This window comes from Bemisia tabaci, unplaced genomic scaffold (genome assembly GCF_918797505.1).
Source record: "Bemisia tabaci unplaced genomic scaffold, PGI_BMITA_v3".
Classification (NCBI taxonomy): domain Eukaryota; kingdom Metazoa; phylum Arthropoda; class Insecta; order Hemiptera; family Aleyrodidae; genus Bemisia; species Bemisia tabaci.
The window spans coordinates 83,654-95,080 of record NW_027311752.1 but is presented as its reverse complement, the minus strand read 5'-3'; the positions used below and the strand labels follow the sequence as shown (position 1 = coordinate 95,080).

Here is an 11,427-nt window from a genome sequence, read left to right as displayed (position 1 = left end):
TCAAGCGAATCATGTTGTCTTGCATGAAGAAAACCGTTGGTTTCTTCCAAGTCAAACCCGTTTTGAAATAAGTAAAAAATCCAAGTAGACGCGTTTACTTAAATTCAGTAAATCTTTTTTTTCCGTGTTATTTCTAACCGTTTTACTCAGCAGCAACTGCTGTTGAGAAAGCCAAAGGAAGTGTGTATGTAGTGTGCAGCAGGAATCAGGATTGTACTTTTAGCCGAAGGCGCCTCTCTGTTAAGTGAAATCTTTTTAGTGAGAAATAGTGTTGTACTGATAAAAATCAACCGAGTGTCACAAAATCAAAGATACTTGACTTCAAGCATTACCTTTAATTTGATTATTAGCAAGTCTCTTTGATTCTGCGTCAGAAGTTGACTGAATCATCTTTGCTCGTGTTTTGATAAGATACTTCAAATCAAAGTCTTTCGCATTGACATCTGCAGAAGGTATGTATCTATACAATTTCATTAGTTTGCGAAAGTAAAATGTATTAAAGTTTCTACACAAATAAATAAATCATAGATAAACAAAGAACATTGCATGGAATAACATACTATAGAGGTACGATCGTGGACCGCTGTGGCGTTAGTTCACCGCACCCTCTGCCAGGTTCGCTGCGAGCGCGCGTTAACGGTTTTTAACACAGGTTAGCATAGGGAGTTGGGAGTCCTTATTTATTCTCTTGGTCCATGGTACGACTGCGAAGACATACGCGGCAAATGGACGGTACGACTCAAAGACATAAAGACGGAGCACTAAAAGCAAAAAATGAAGCTTCTAGAGCTTCTTTTCAATCACCTCTACTATTGGCTAGAGGATTGGCGGCGAAATCGGGACAAGTTTGAATTCAAATGTAGGGCGGGAACTAATAAATAAAATTGCGGAAACAAAGTATTTTAGGTTGATTTTTGCCCAAATTCAGGTACACACTCATATTTTATTAACTTTAGGTTAGTTTCGGTCCGTCGTCGACCGACTGATTTCATTTGGGAGTAACGTAGATCTAGAACTGTAACGGCCTGTTTGAACCTGCAGAACCACCATAAGCAGAAGAAAAACTAACTTTATCTGAGATTACTGCCTGTTACCGAGCAAAAGTAGGTGTAATATATTAGGACGCAGACCGAACTTTCTTAATATAATCGTTTTAAGCATTTAAAACACGTTTCGAAGAAGAAATAAGGAAAAATCAAGAGGACAAGTTCAAATCAAATTTCCGTTTGCCGCCATGGATTCCCGCGCTCATTTACACACTCACACAAGCGCGCAGCGCCGAACCTAGCTTCACTTTTTCCCCGTGCTTTTAGATACGAGCGCTCCGTCTTTATGTCTTTGGTACGACTTCATACGTCACTCGATCGCCGATTTTCTCAGCGCTGCCACTTCGGCACCCCGTTTGTCCATACCTGTAGTAGAGTGTACCTTGCTCAGAGTTGCTAAAAGAAATTTCTTTTTTCCCAATGAAATTTCTTTCGACCGACAAAATGTCAAAAATGCTAATTTTTTCTAACAGAATTTGTTTTTATTTTTAAAGAGAATAATATTCGTCAATTAGACCAGTTGGAGCGCGGTCTTCTCTCAGCTTTTCTCTTTTGGTCTTCTCTTACTCTTTCTCTTCTGGCAGTTCTGGCTCATCAAGTGGAGGGGGACCGGGGACCCTAACTTCAAATTTCAAACTGTTAATTTCTGAAAAAAATCAGAGACAAATGAAAAAATCATTTAAATTGTTTCAAAGATAGTTCAAGATCCCCCCCCTCCCTTTTGTACAAAAAAAGAAGGATATACTATAAGGGGGTACTTAGTACTCGGATTCTTTATAGTCAAGAAATTTGTTTTGCTCCAAATATGAAAGCTAACGCCTTACTTTATCCGTAAAATTTATTTTGGTGTTCAACCGGTACGGCTGTGCGCTGTGTGTTCAACCAAAATTTAAGAAAAAAAATTCAAAATTATGTTTTTGCTGTTTTACTCAACTTTCTGGGCATTTCTAAAGTTCCCTTTCACAGTTTACCACGTGCATACAAATGAACTTAAGGAGATTCATAAGTTTCAAGGGTTTAATCCTGAATTATGCGTGTTAAATGAAATTTCTTTTTATAATCTTTCATGAAATTTCTTAACTCTGACCTTGCTATTATGGTGTCCTTTTATCGACGTAATTTACTTGAATTACATTTATTGATGCTTGGGCATGGACCAAGAGAATAAATAAGGACTCCCAACTCCCTATTGAATCCTGTGTTAAAAACCGTTACCGCGCGCTTGCAGCGAACCTGGCAGAGGGTGCGGTGAACTAACGTCACAATGGTCCACGATCGTACCTCTATAGTATGTTATTCCATGCAATGTTCTTTGTTTATCTATGATTTTTTTTATTTGTGTAGATACTTTAATACATTTTACTTTCGCAAACTAATGAAATTGTACAGATACATACCTTCTGTAGAGGTCAATGCGAAAGACTTTGATTTGAAGTATCTTATCAAAACACGAGCAAAGATGATTCAGTCAACTTCTGACGCAGAATCAAAGAGACTTGCTGATAATCAAATTAAAGGTAATGCTTGAAGTCAAGTATCTTTGATTTTGTGACACTCAGTTGATTTTTATCAGTACAACACTATTTCTCTACTTCCTTTGGCTTCCTCAACAGCAGTTGCTGCTGAGTAAAACGGTTAGAAATAACACTTCACATTAATACCAGTTTATGTACACGAAGACTGACGAAGATTGAAATGAAAATGGGAAACTTTTCACACTAAACTCTTCAAAACTGCAGGGCGACCACGAGGATACGAGGATCTAGAAACTTCTATGAGTACTACTGAGTGATAAGCCTAAATAGGTGGTGCATGGAAATATAAACAGGAAGACCCAATCATCGGTTTAGTTCACTACACCCTCTGCCAGGGAGCGCTGATGTCAGCGCTAACCGGAGTTGGGGGTCCTTATTTATTCTCTTGGTCCATGGCTTGGGTCAGACCAAAGACATAAAGACGGAGTGCTCGTATCTAAAAGCACGGGGAAAAAGTGAAGCCTGGTTTGGCGCTGGGTGCTTGTATGAGTGTGTAAATGAGCGCGGGAATCCATGGCGGCAAACGGAAATTTGATTTGAACTTTTCCTCTTAATTTTTCCATATTTCTTCTTCGAAACGTATTTTAAATGCCTAAAACGAATATATTAAGAAAGTTGGGACTGCGTCCTATTATATTACACCTATTCTTGCTTGGTAATAGGCAGTAATCTCAGATAAAGTTAGTTTTTCTTCTGCTGATGGTGGTTCTGCAGGTTCAAACAGGTCGTTACAGTTCTAGATGACCGTCACTCCCAAATGAAATTAATCGGTCGACGACGAACCAAAGCTAACCTAAAGTTAAAGAAATATGAGTGGGTAAGTGAATTTGGGCAAAAATCAACCTAGAATACTTTGTTTCCGCAATTATTTTATTCAGTTCCCGCCCTATATTTGAATTCAAACTTGTCCCGATTTCGCCGCCAATCCTCTAGCCAATAGTAGAGGTGGTTGAAAAGAAGCTTCATTTTTTGCTTTTAGCCCTCCGTCTTTATGTCTTTGGGTCAGACAGACTGACAGATACTCGGACTGATATAACCTCACTTCTGAACAAAGACATCACTTGAACATTTCAAGAGAAACTAATGAAATAGTGTATCGGGCTCTGACAGAAGACGTGCGACGTAATAATATAAGTGTGTAAAAATATTATTTAGCTTCTACAGAGAATTGAACTCTTATATTATAATTAAATCATAAATCTGTTCTCAACTAGTTAGAGTCTGAAGTTGGTAACTAGGGAAATTTTTTTCGTTCCCGAGACTGGCTGAACTGAACGAAATCGACCAATGGCATTGAACCACTATACCGGATTTTTCTAAAATTCAAAACATTGTAGCTAAAATTTTGAAAGTTATTTGCCGATGCTGAATTATCCGAGCATTGAAACCCTATTAAATGTGGTAGAAATGAAATCCTCATATCTTCAAGCATGATCCTTTGTAGGTTTCATTAGAATCTGTGGCCGCGTAAGCAAGAAATCTGTTGTGAAAGGTGATCGTGTCGGTTTCCCGCTACTGAACGGCCCATGTTACAAAAAATATTTGTCATTTTGGGCCTTTAAGTGCTTATAACTTTTTGAAAACTCAATGGATCTGGATGAAAGTTTCCAACTTAGTAGGCCCAATTTAGGTGCGTCAGTAGACACCAAGATCGTTGGAATCCGTGCCGTCGTTTGGGCTGCAGTCGATCTAGAGTCGAATCAATTTTCAGAATAAGGGAGTTACGTGTGTCTATGGTTGGCTGCCACCTTTTTTCGTTTGGAGGCTTTCCAGTGTTGTCGAGTTTAGACTTTGTCCGGAGGTGGCTACCGCCACCCATGATAACGGAAAGATTTTGCAGTCTCCTAGAACGTGTCGCAGACGAGGACGAAATAATGTACTTCCTAAAGCAGGGGTACAAGAAAAAAGACGAATGGGACTGGAAGATATGCAGACTTTTGAGTGCGATTCGCATAGCATTGTTCATCAGAGAGAGGAGAGCGGCTCTCGGAAAAAAACCTAATCCTTCCCACTCTCCAGAAGTCCGGGACGCTCTATGACCGTCGAAAAATTCCAAAACTTGCTCCTCAAGAATGAGGAATCTTGGTCTCTCGTGACATGTTCTATTATAGTCATTCTGACAAGCAAAAGTGAACTCTTGAACAACTTAGAGCGCGCCAAAATTATTCAGAACGCTGTCTCTGTGCCCGATGTATGTCCAACGGGTGATACTGGGATGTATCAGCATTGATTATTTTAACTTGTATAGCTTTCTTTTCTTTATATGATTTTTCTATTTATTGTACCATATGTAGAGTCATAAAAATTGTTGATTCATCAAACTGAACATTGCAATATCCAATCCCAGTTGCTCATCGCAAAACACAAGGTTCCCATACGCATCTCCAAGCGCACACTACTAATAAATTGAAATTCCCGAATCAGACCCTACTCTCCAGTATCCGATACCAGGCCCATACTGTAAAATATGGTCTATCGTGGATGCCGCTGAAAATTTTACAAGTCCGAAATCTCGAATACAAAAAGTCGCATCAAAATTCGGTCCGTACAGTTTTCCAATCTTTGATAGTGTAAAAGAATCGCATCGGTCCGCGGCGGATCGGAGGACGGTAATTTTCCGAAAATGTTTCAATTTCCCGAATCAGACCCTACTCTCCAGTCTCAGATACCAGGCCCTTAACGTAAGATACGGTCTTCCGAAGCTGAAAATTTTTACAAGTCTGAAAATCCGAATTTTTTGCACAATCTGACAACATTATATCGAAAAAACAACTAATTTCTTGCACCAGCTGGCAACACTGTAAAATTCGATGTTGCAAAATTTCACCCATAATTAAATCATTTATTTACGTGCACCGTCCGGCAACGCTGTTGCATAACCGCAATCTTGAAGAATACGCCATTGCATAACCCGCATATTGAAGGGGCTACATTACACCATTGCATAACCCGCATATTGAAGGGGCAACATGCAATACTTTTTCTTACAGCGTTGCCATATTGAACAATAAGCACCATACAACACTGTAATTTAATTCGTATTTTTCTGCACAATTTGGCTAAAAACTTTTGCGGTCAAGTCGGCATTTTCACCCTACTAATACTATTTTCTCGTTTGTAAGATTCTGTTCGTTGAAAAGATTTCAGAGTGAACATGTGAATACTAATATAAGCTCGAGGTCTTTGAAAATCATCAAAAGTGAGACTGACGAGCTTTCTACTCAAAGGTAAATATATATAGTTTCCATACCGAGCGGAAAGAAACTGTAGAGTCGTTATTTACCTCAAAGTAAATATAGTAGTATTTGTTAATCACCAAACTCGGTTTCACTCGGGCAAACTGTGTAGTCATAAGTCGTAATATAAATTACACTTTAATGTAGAGTTATAATTTACCTCAGAGTAAATATAGTAGTATTTGCTAATCACCAGACTCGCATAGTCTTTGGCCTAAGATTCCCATTTTCATACTACTAACAGTAATGGAAAACTTTCTGCTAAAAATTTATGAATAAAATGTGCTCCTCAGACTGACTTCATTAAAACAAGACAAGACGCATTGCAATATTGCCAAAATTACGTAAAATCGTTGAATTTTGGCGGTATTTGACCGTTATCATTCATCGCCCTATATTCAGTATACAATTTTATTTTATAATTCTGAGAAAATGGAGTTTGATAGAAAAAAGTAACAATACCAAAGTGAAGAAAACGCCCAGGGAAGGGCAATAAGGGGCTTAAAAAGGAAGAAAGGCGCTCCAAATTACTGAGGACCTGTGGGAGGACAAGGAACTATGGCGGTTAGGGGTTGCGGGGCGCGAGAGACCGCTGTTAAAGCAGCTCCTATCTACAGGGTGTCTCACGAAAAACGAGCCACCTTGAATATCTGGCGAACGGGTAGGAATTTCGAAAAACGGTAAAAGACTTGTTCGTTCATATCGAGGGGGGGCACCTTTTGGCGTATTTGACATTTTCTCAAACCGCGGGGGGGGGGGGCGGGGTGCCCCCCCCCCGTAAATCGAAATTTTCAAATGGCACCCCTACTTTTTTATGTCAGAAATCAATTTTACGCAAAAAAACAAGCCACCCTGTCCAAACCGGATGTAAATCGGACAATTTTTCAGCGATTGGCAGAGGTTGAAACATTTTTTTCATTTTCTTTTCAAAAATTCCCTACGCTCAATGGAATTGCCATATCAAACTAAACTCTGCGCCAAAAAAATTCTTAAACATTGCACTTTCAATTAAAAACAAGCGGGGAAGCTCTAATACGTGGGTATTAGAGAAGCGCTCAGCGGTGAGCGCAATTGTAATGAGTCCCAGCTTTAATTTACTACCTATTAACTGAGTATGTTTAAATTTGCAAAAATAAAATTAAGAAATTCTTAATATCTTTAAACTATCCAATCTCCAGTTTCTGCCAAGGAGACTTTTCCTGCTATTAATGAAGGATTATATTTTCAGGAACTCAATGGAAAAATACAAGGACTTTCATTCCTATAATTTGTACCTTTCCTTACCTACCTGTAAAACTTAACTCTGTCTTAAAACTGTCAACTTAAATCTTTTAGATTTTCTTATCCACTGAAAAGATGAAATTCTATATCCTGGGTCACGAATAGTTGAATCGACCAAGTGGTATCTTCAATCTAGTGTCAGCGGCAGGGATACCGAATTGAAGCAAGGTATCAAAAGTTACAGAATCAGATTGCAGAAATGAAAACTTCCTCGTATACATGAAACTTGCCATCTCAATAGCTATTCTCTCTGAGCCATTTTACCTATTCATGGAATCAACTAAATGTAGGTCCCCATTTATTAGACGACGCGATGCATGAAAAAATGCCAGACGAAAGCAGTATCTATTGTTATTGTAAGTCATAAAATCAGGTTGTAGGTAAGAAAACTTCCTCACATATAGAGATGATGTAACTTTCAACCTCATCTCCTACATAGTTTGGTGGAACATTCATTATCGTCTTACGGTAAGTAATGTAAAATAATGTAAACAATAAATCTTGTTTTATCGTCTCAAAGCGAGTCCTTAAGGAAGGTTATTTACCTTCTTTACTGAAAAGTAGACAACAGGCCAGTTGAAATTTTGCTCTTATTGAGCGTTCAAATGCCTGTGTTAAGTCTGCGGAGATAACACATAAGGTGTCTTGCAATGAATCTGACTGAACCAAATTCACCAGAGAGTGAATGAGTAAATGAGTCATGAAACCTAGAATTTTTAGTACAAATAAGAGGCTAACACATACCTTTGTTATGGAGCAATGTGAGAGGTAAAATGTAGTGGTTTCAGAGTAGAGTGTTATAAGGAAGATTTATTAAACTGTCGGTGCCGTAAAAAATCTTAGACTTTGAACGTACACAATTTTCTGCTACTTCAGATATCTCAGATTTTTGGACACCTAGTTAAACTCAATAATCAGAAGTTGTGAACTGACAAGGATGTGATGACGACATCGCTTTGAGAATAATAGATATTCTATGATCAAGGATACACTCGAGCGGTCCTTTTCATAATTTGCAGCGATGAGGTGCCCTAGTGGAAGTGAGCTATCCGCTGCGGACAGCTAGGTATCCGCAGCGGATAGGTAGTCTGTGCAGGTATCCGCAGGCTCGAGTAGCCATCCGCCACATGAGGTTGCACAGGGTGGTCAGGCAGTTCCAGGAAATGCTGCAGGAGCCTGCGAAGAGTGGCGGATAGGAGGTATCCGCCACCCCGGGTCACCTCAAGTAGGCTCGTGCAGCTCTCCGCAGCTTTCCGCAGCCATTCGCAGGCTCCTACCAGCCTGTGCAGCTCACTAATTACACTGTTTCTGCACACAGTGGGCAGTTTGTCATAAGGAGGAGAAATTCAACCCAAAAATCAAGTTCCTTTCTTAGGAGAATAGTATTTTATTAAATAATTAAGTCAGGAGAAGAATATTTTACTAAACAATTAAGTCAACATTGTTAAAAAAAATTAATTTTGTATTTGAATAATGCTAATCCAAGGATTTCATCTAAAAACTAGTCTCATTTCTGCTTTAAAAATGCCAACAGCCAAGAAAATTCAATTTTATGCCATAAATATATGTATAGGGCACATGTCAAAATTCTGATGAACCGTGAGATGAATTTCACCTTATGGATTCCAGGGCTCATCCGAAAATGGACATGTTCCATGCTGATCCGGGCTAGGCTGAAGCATTTTTTTAAATTTTAAAAGTCCTTTGTAATTCTCTGTGTATCATACTTTTGAAAAGTATTTGTTCACTCACAAATCCAAATTTTAATAGAGGGAGCAAGTCAACATGTGTGATGAGCCATAAAAAGCATGTATTCATATTGAGTCCAGGGCTCATCCTAAAATGGAAAAGCTGCCTTCATGAAAATATGCAACTGTGAGCTGACAAATACTCTCCAAAAGCAAAATAAACCGAATGATTAAATTGTAAAAGGAACATCATTCCAGCTTTTGAGATTGAAATAAGTCTCCTGAGTAAAAAATTAGAAACTTGATTTTCGGCTAATTCCTCCTTCAAAATGGATCATGTGTTTAGAGGAAATTGGATAATAATTCAAATTGAAAGCTCCAACAATCCTGTTTTCAATGAGTAAATAAAGGCTCTCCATTAAAATCAAGTATTTCAGGGCTTACTTGAATTTCTTCACACAGTCACTCACCAGAGTTCTAGGAACATCTTTCGTAATGTCACTCACTGATCACATTTCTATTGATGGAGCTTTGAAAGAAAATCACGGTCCAAAATTCCCCTTACACACATTCCTATCTCTTTCAGCATGCCAATTAATATGTAATAGGTAGCTGTACCTTAAAATTGTTCCTTTGGTTCCTTATAGACTCCACATTCATTCATGTGACCGCAGACAGAGGAGGCTCCAGGTTGGCATGATTTGACTTGGTCTCTCGCAAGATTTTCGATCGCCTTGACAAAACTCTCTGATCTTTCTGCAGCTCTGTGCCTGAAGAAGAAACTTCAAAGTGAACAAACTTCTTGAAATAAGTAAGTAAATAATCTCTCATTCTCTCCTTATTTTCATGACACATAACAAATCATTGTACCTACTTCATGCCAAACTTATCTTCTCACTCTAAAAGTGCATTAATTTAGTTGAGCTGTTATCAAGTAAAATTGCAGACTTGAAAACCCCCGATATAAACTGAGTCTTTGCATGCAAGTACATTGAGGTTACAGGCACAGAAAAGTCAAATGGACTCCTCAAAGCTGAGACGACAGTCGAACAGTAAAAGCTAATCATTTTTCTGGTACTGCAAACTCAATCGCTCTCCTGAAAATCACTGTATCTCAGAGCTGTTTAGAGGTCCTGTCCCATTAAAATGTAAATATGCTGTCATGTTTCCTCGATCAAAGCGAGTATTTTTATTAGATCTGGAAACAGTAAAATTCATACCTCACAATTAACGCTATTATAATTGATAGTTTGCTTACCAACAGGTCTGACAGGGCTCAATTTCATGATACCAATCACAAGATTGATCGGCGTCGAAAAATAAAAACGAACTGAATCTCAATTCCAAAATCACATTGTTAGCACACTTTCCCATCAATTCACCAAGAAATCCTTTCAGTTTTTTGAGAAATTACATACTCACATAAAAAATACAACTGTAAACAGTGCGAGACTTGCATTGCGATGCAGCGATGAGATGAATTTAAGGTTAGAACTGTTAGCTGCCACATCGTGTGAAAAAAACATATCAAAGTCAACTCGTTCAGCATCTCTTACTATTTGTATTAGCGAGCAATTCGTGCGGCTTGGCAACGGTGCGCCGATGACGTATCAGCTGACTGTCCCGAGATATTTTGCGTACTTGCCAAGCTGAGAAGAAAAAATTGCAAATATCGCTGTAGATGGGGAGTGGTAAAAATCGATTATTTTTTAATACTGATTATAATTAAAGATTACAATCACCTTATTTTACTAAAAATGTACTTTTCCTCTTTTTCAATTTTTTTTTTGGCTGAGTATGCTGTAAAAATTTCAAGTTGGCTTTTTTTCTCTTCGTGAAATTGAAATAGGAGGGGAAATTTTGTAACACCGCAGTGAAGATACGCGATTATTAATTTTGGCCAGCGAATTATTACTTTTGCTTTACCATTGCATTCATCAGTTTTTTCCCCTCCCTCATCTTCTTGAACATGAAACAACATGATCTTATTTTCGGGACCAAACAAAAAAAAATTTTCTATATTTGTCGGTAAAAAAAAAAAAAAATCATAAATAAATAAAGGGAGTCTCGTATCGATCAATAACTATCATCTTAAGCAGCTTAGATTTTAGGCTGTTACCTCCGAAATTGGCTTGAGAGACTCGCATTGGAACCTTTGGATCAATTTCCACGGTCATAACAGTCCGTATTTCCCCAATCCCCAACCGGTCGGGCAATTTACAATGAGAGCTAAGCTACAGGTGTGTTGAACAATGTTATCCAAGGTCTGTCTCCAGTGTGGGACATTCCAAAATCACGTAATCCTTCGAAGAATGGATACCGCAAAAGTACTTCTGATATTCCCGGCGCACGGGGTTTGTTGGGGGCATTCATCGAAGCGTTTCGTAACGATTTTGAGTCGCTGGATGTTCATCGACGGAAGTCCCCGTGCTGAAAATTAGAGAAAGGGGTGAAGAGGGAAAAAGAACCTACCGTCTCATTCCTTACATTTGACACATTGACCGATTGTTAACTGGGTCAGTAAAACGACCGCTTCACCTATAAACTCGACTGGCTAAGAAAATAGGTTTATCCCTCAATTTCAGTCCTTACCTTCGAGCCTTCGACGCATAGACCTTTTGTTAAAGTGGGTCAATTATAA

General features: G+C 38.6%; 1 long non-coding RNA gene across 1 annotated transcript; it reads right to left on the bottom strand.

Moving 5' to 3' along the window:
• Positions 1 to 1,542: 1,542 nt before the first annotated feature.
• LOC140225853 (uncharacterized) lies at positions 1,543 to 10,264 on the bottom strand. The gene is made up of 3 exons (XR_011900745.1): positions 10,045 to 10,264; positions 9,405 to 9,556; positions 1,543 to 1,692 (listed from the first exon to the last, which is right to left on the bottom strand). It is a non-coding gene; the product is annotated as an uncharacterized lncRNA (long non-coding RNA).
• Positions 10,265 to 11,427: the final 1,163 nt, after the last annotated feature.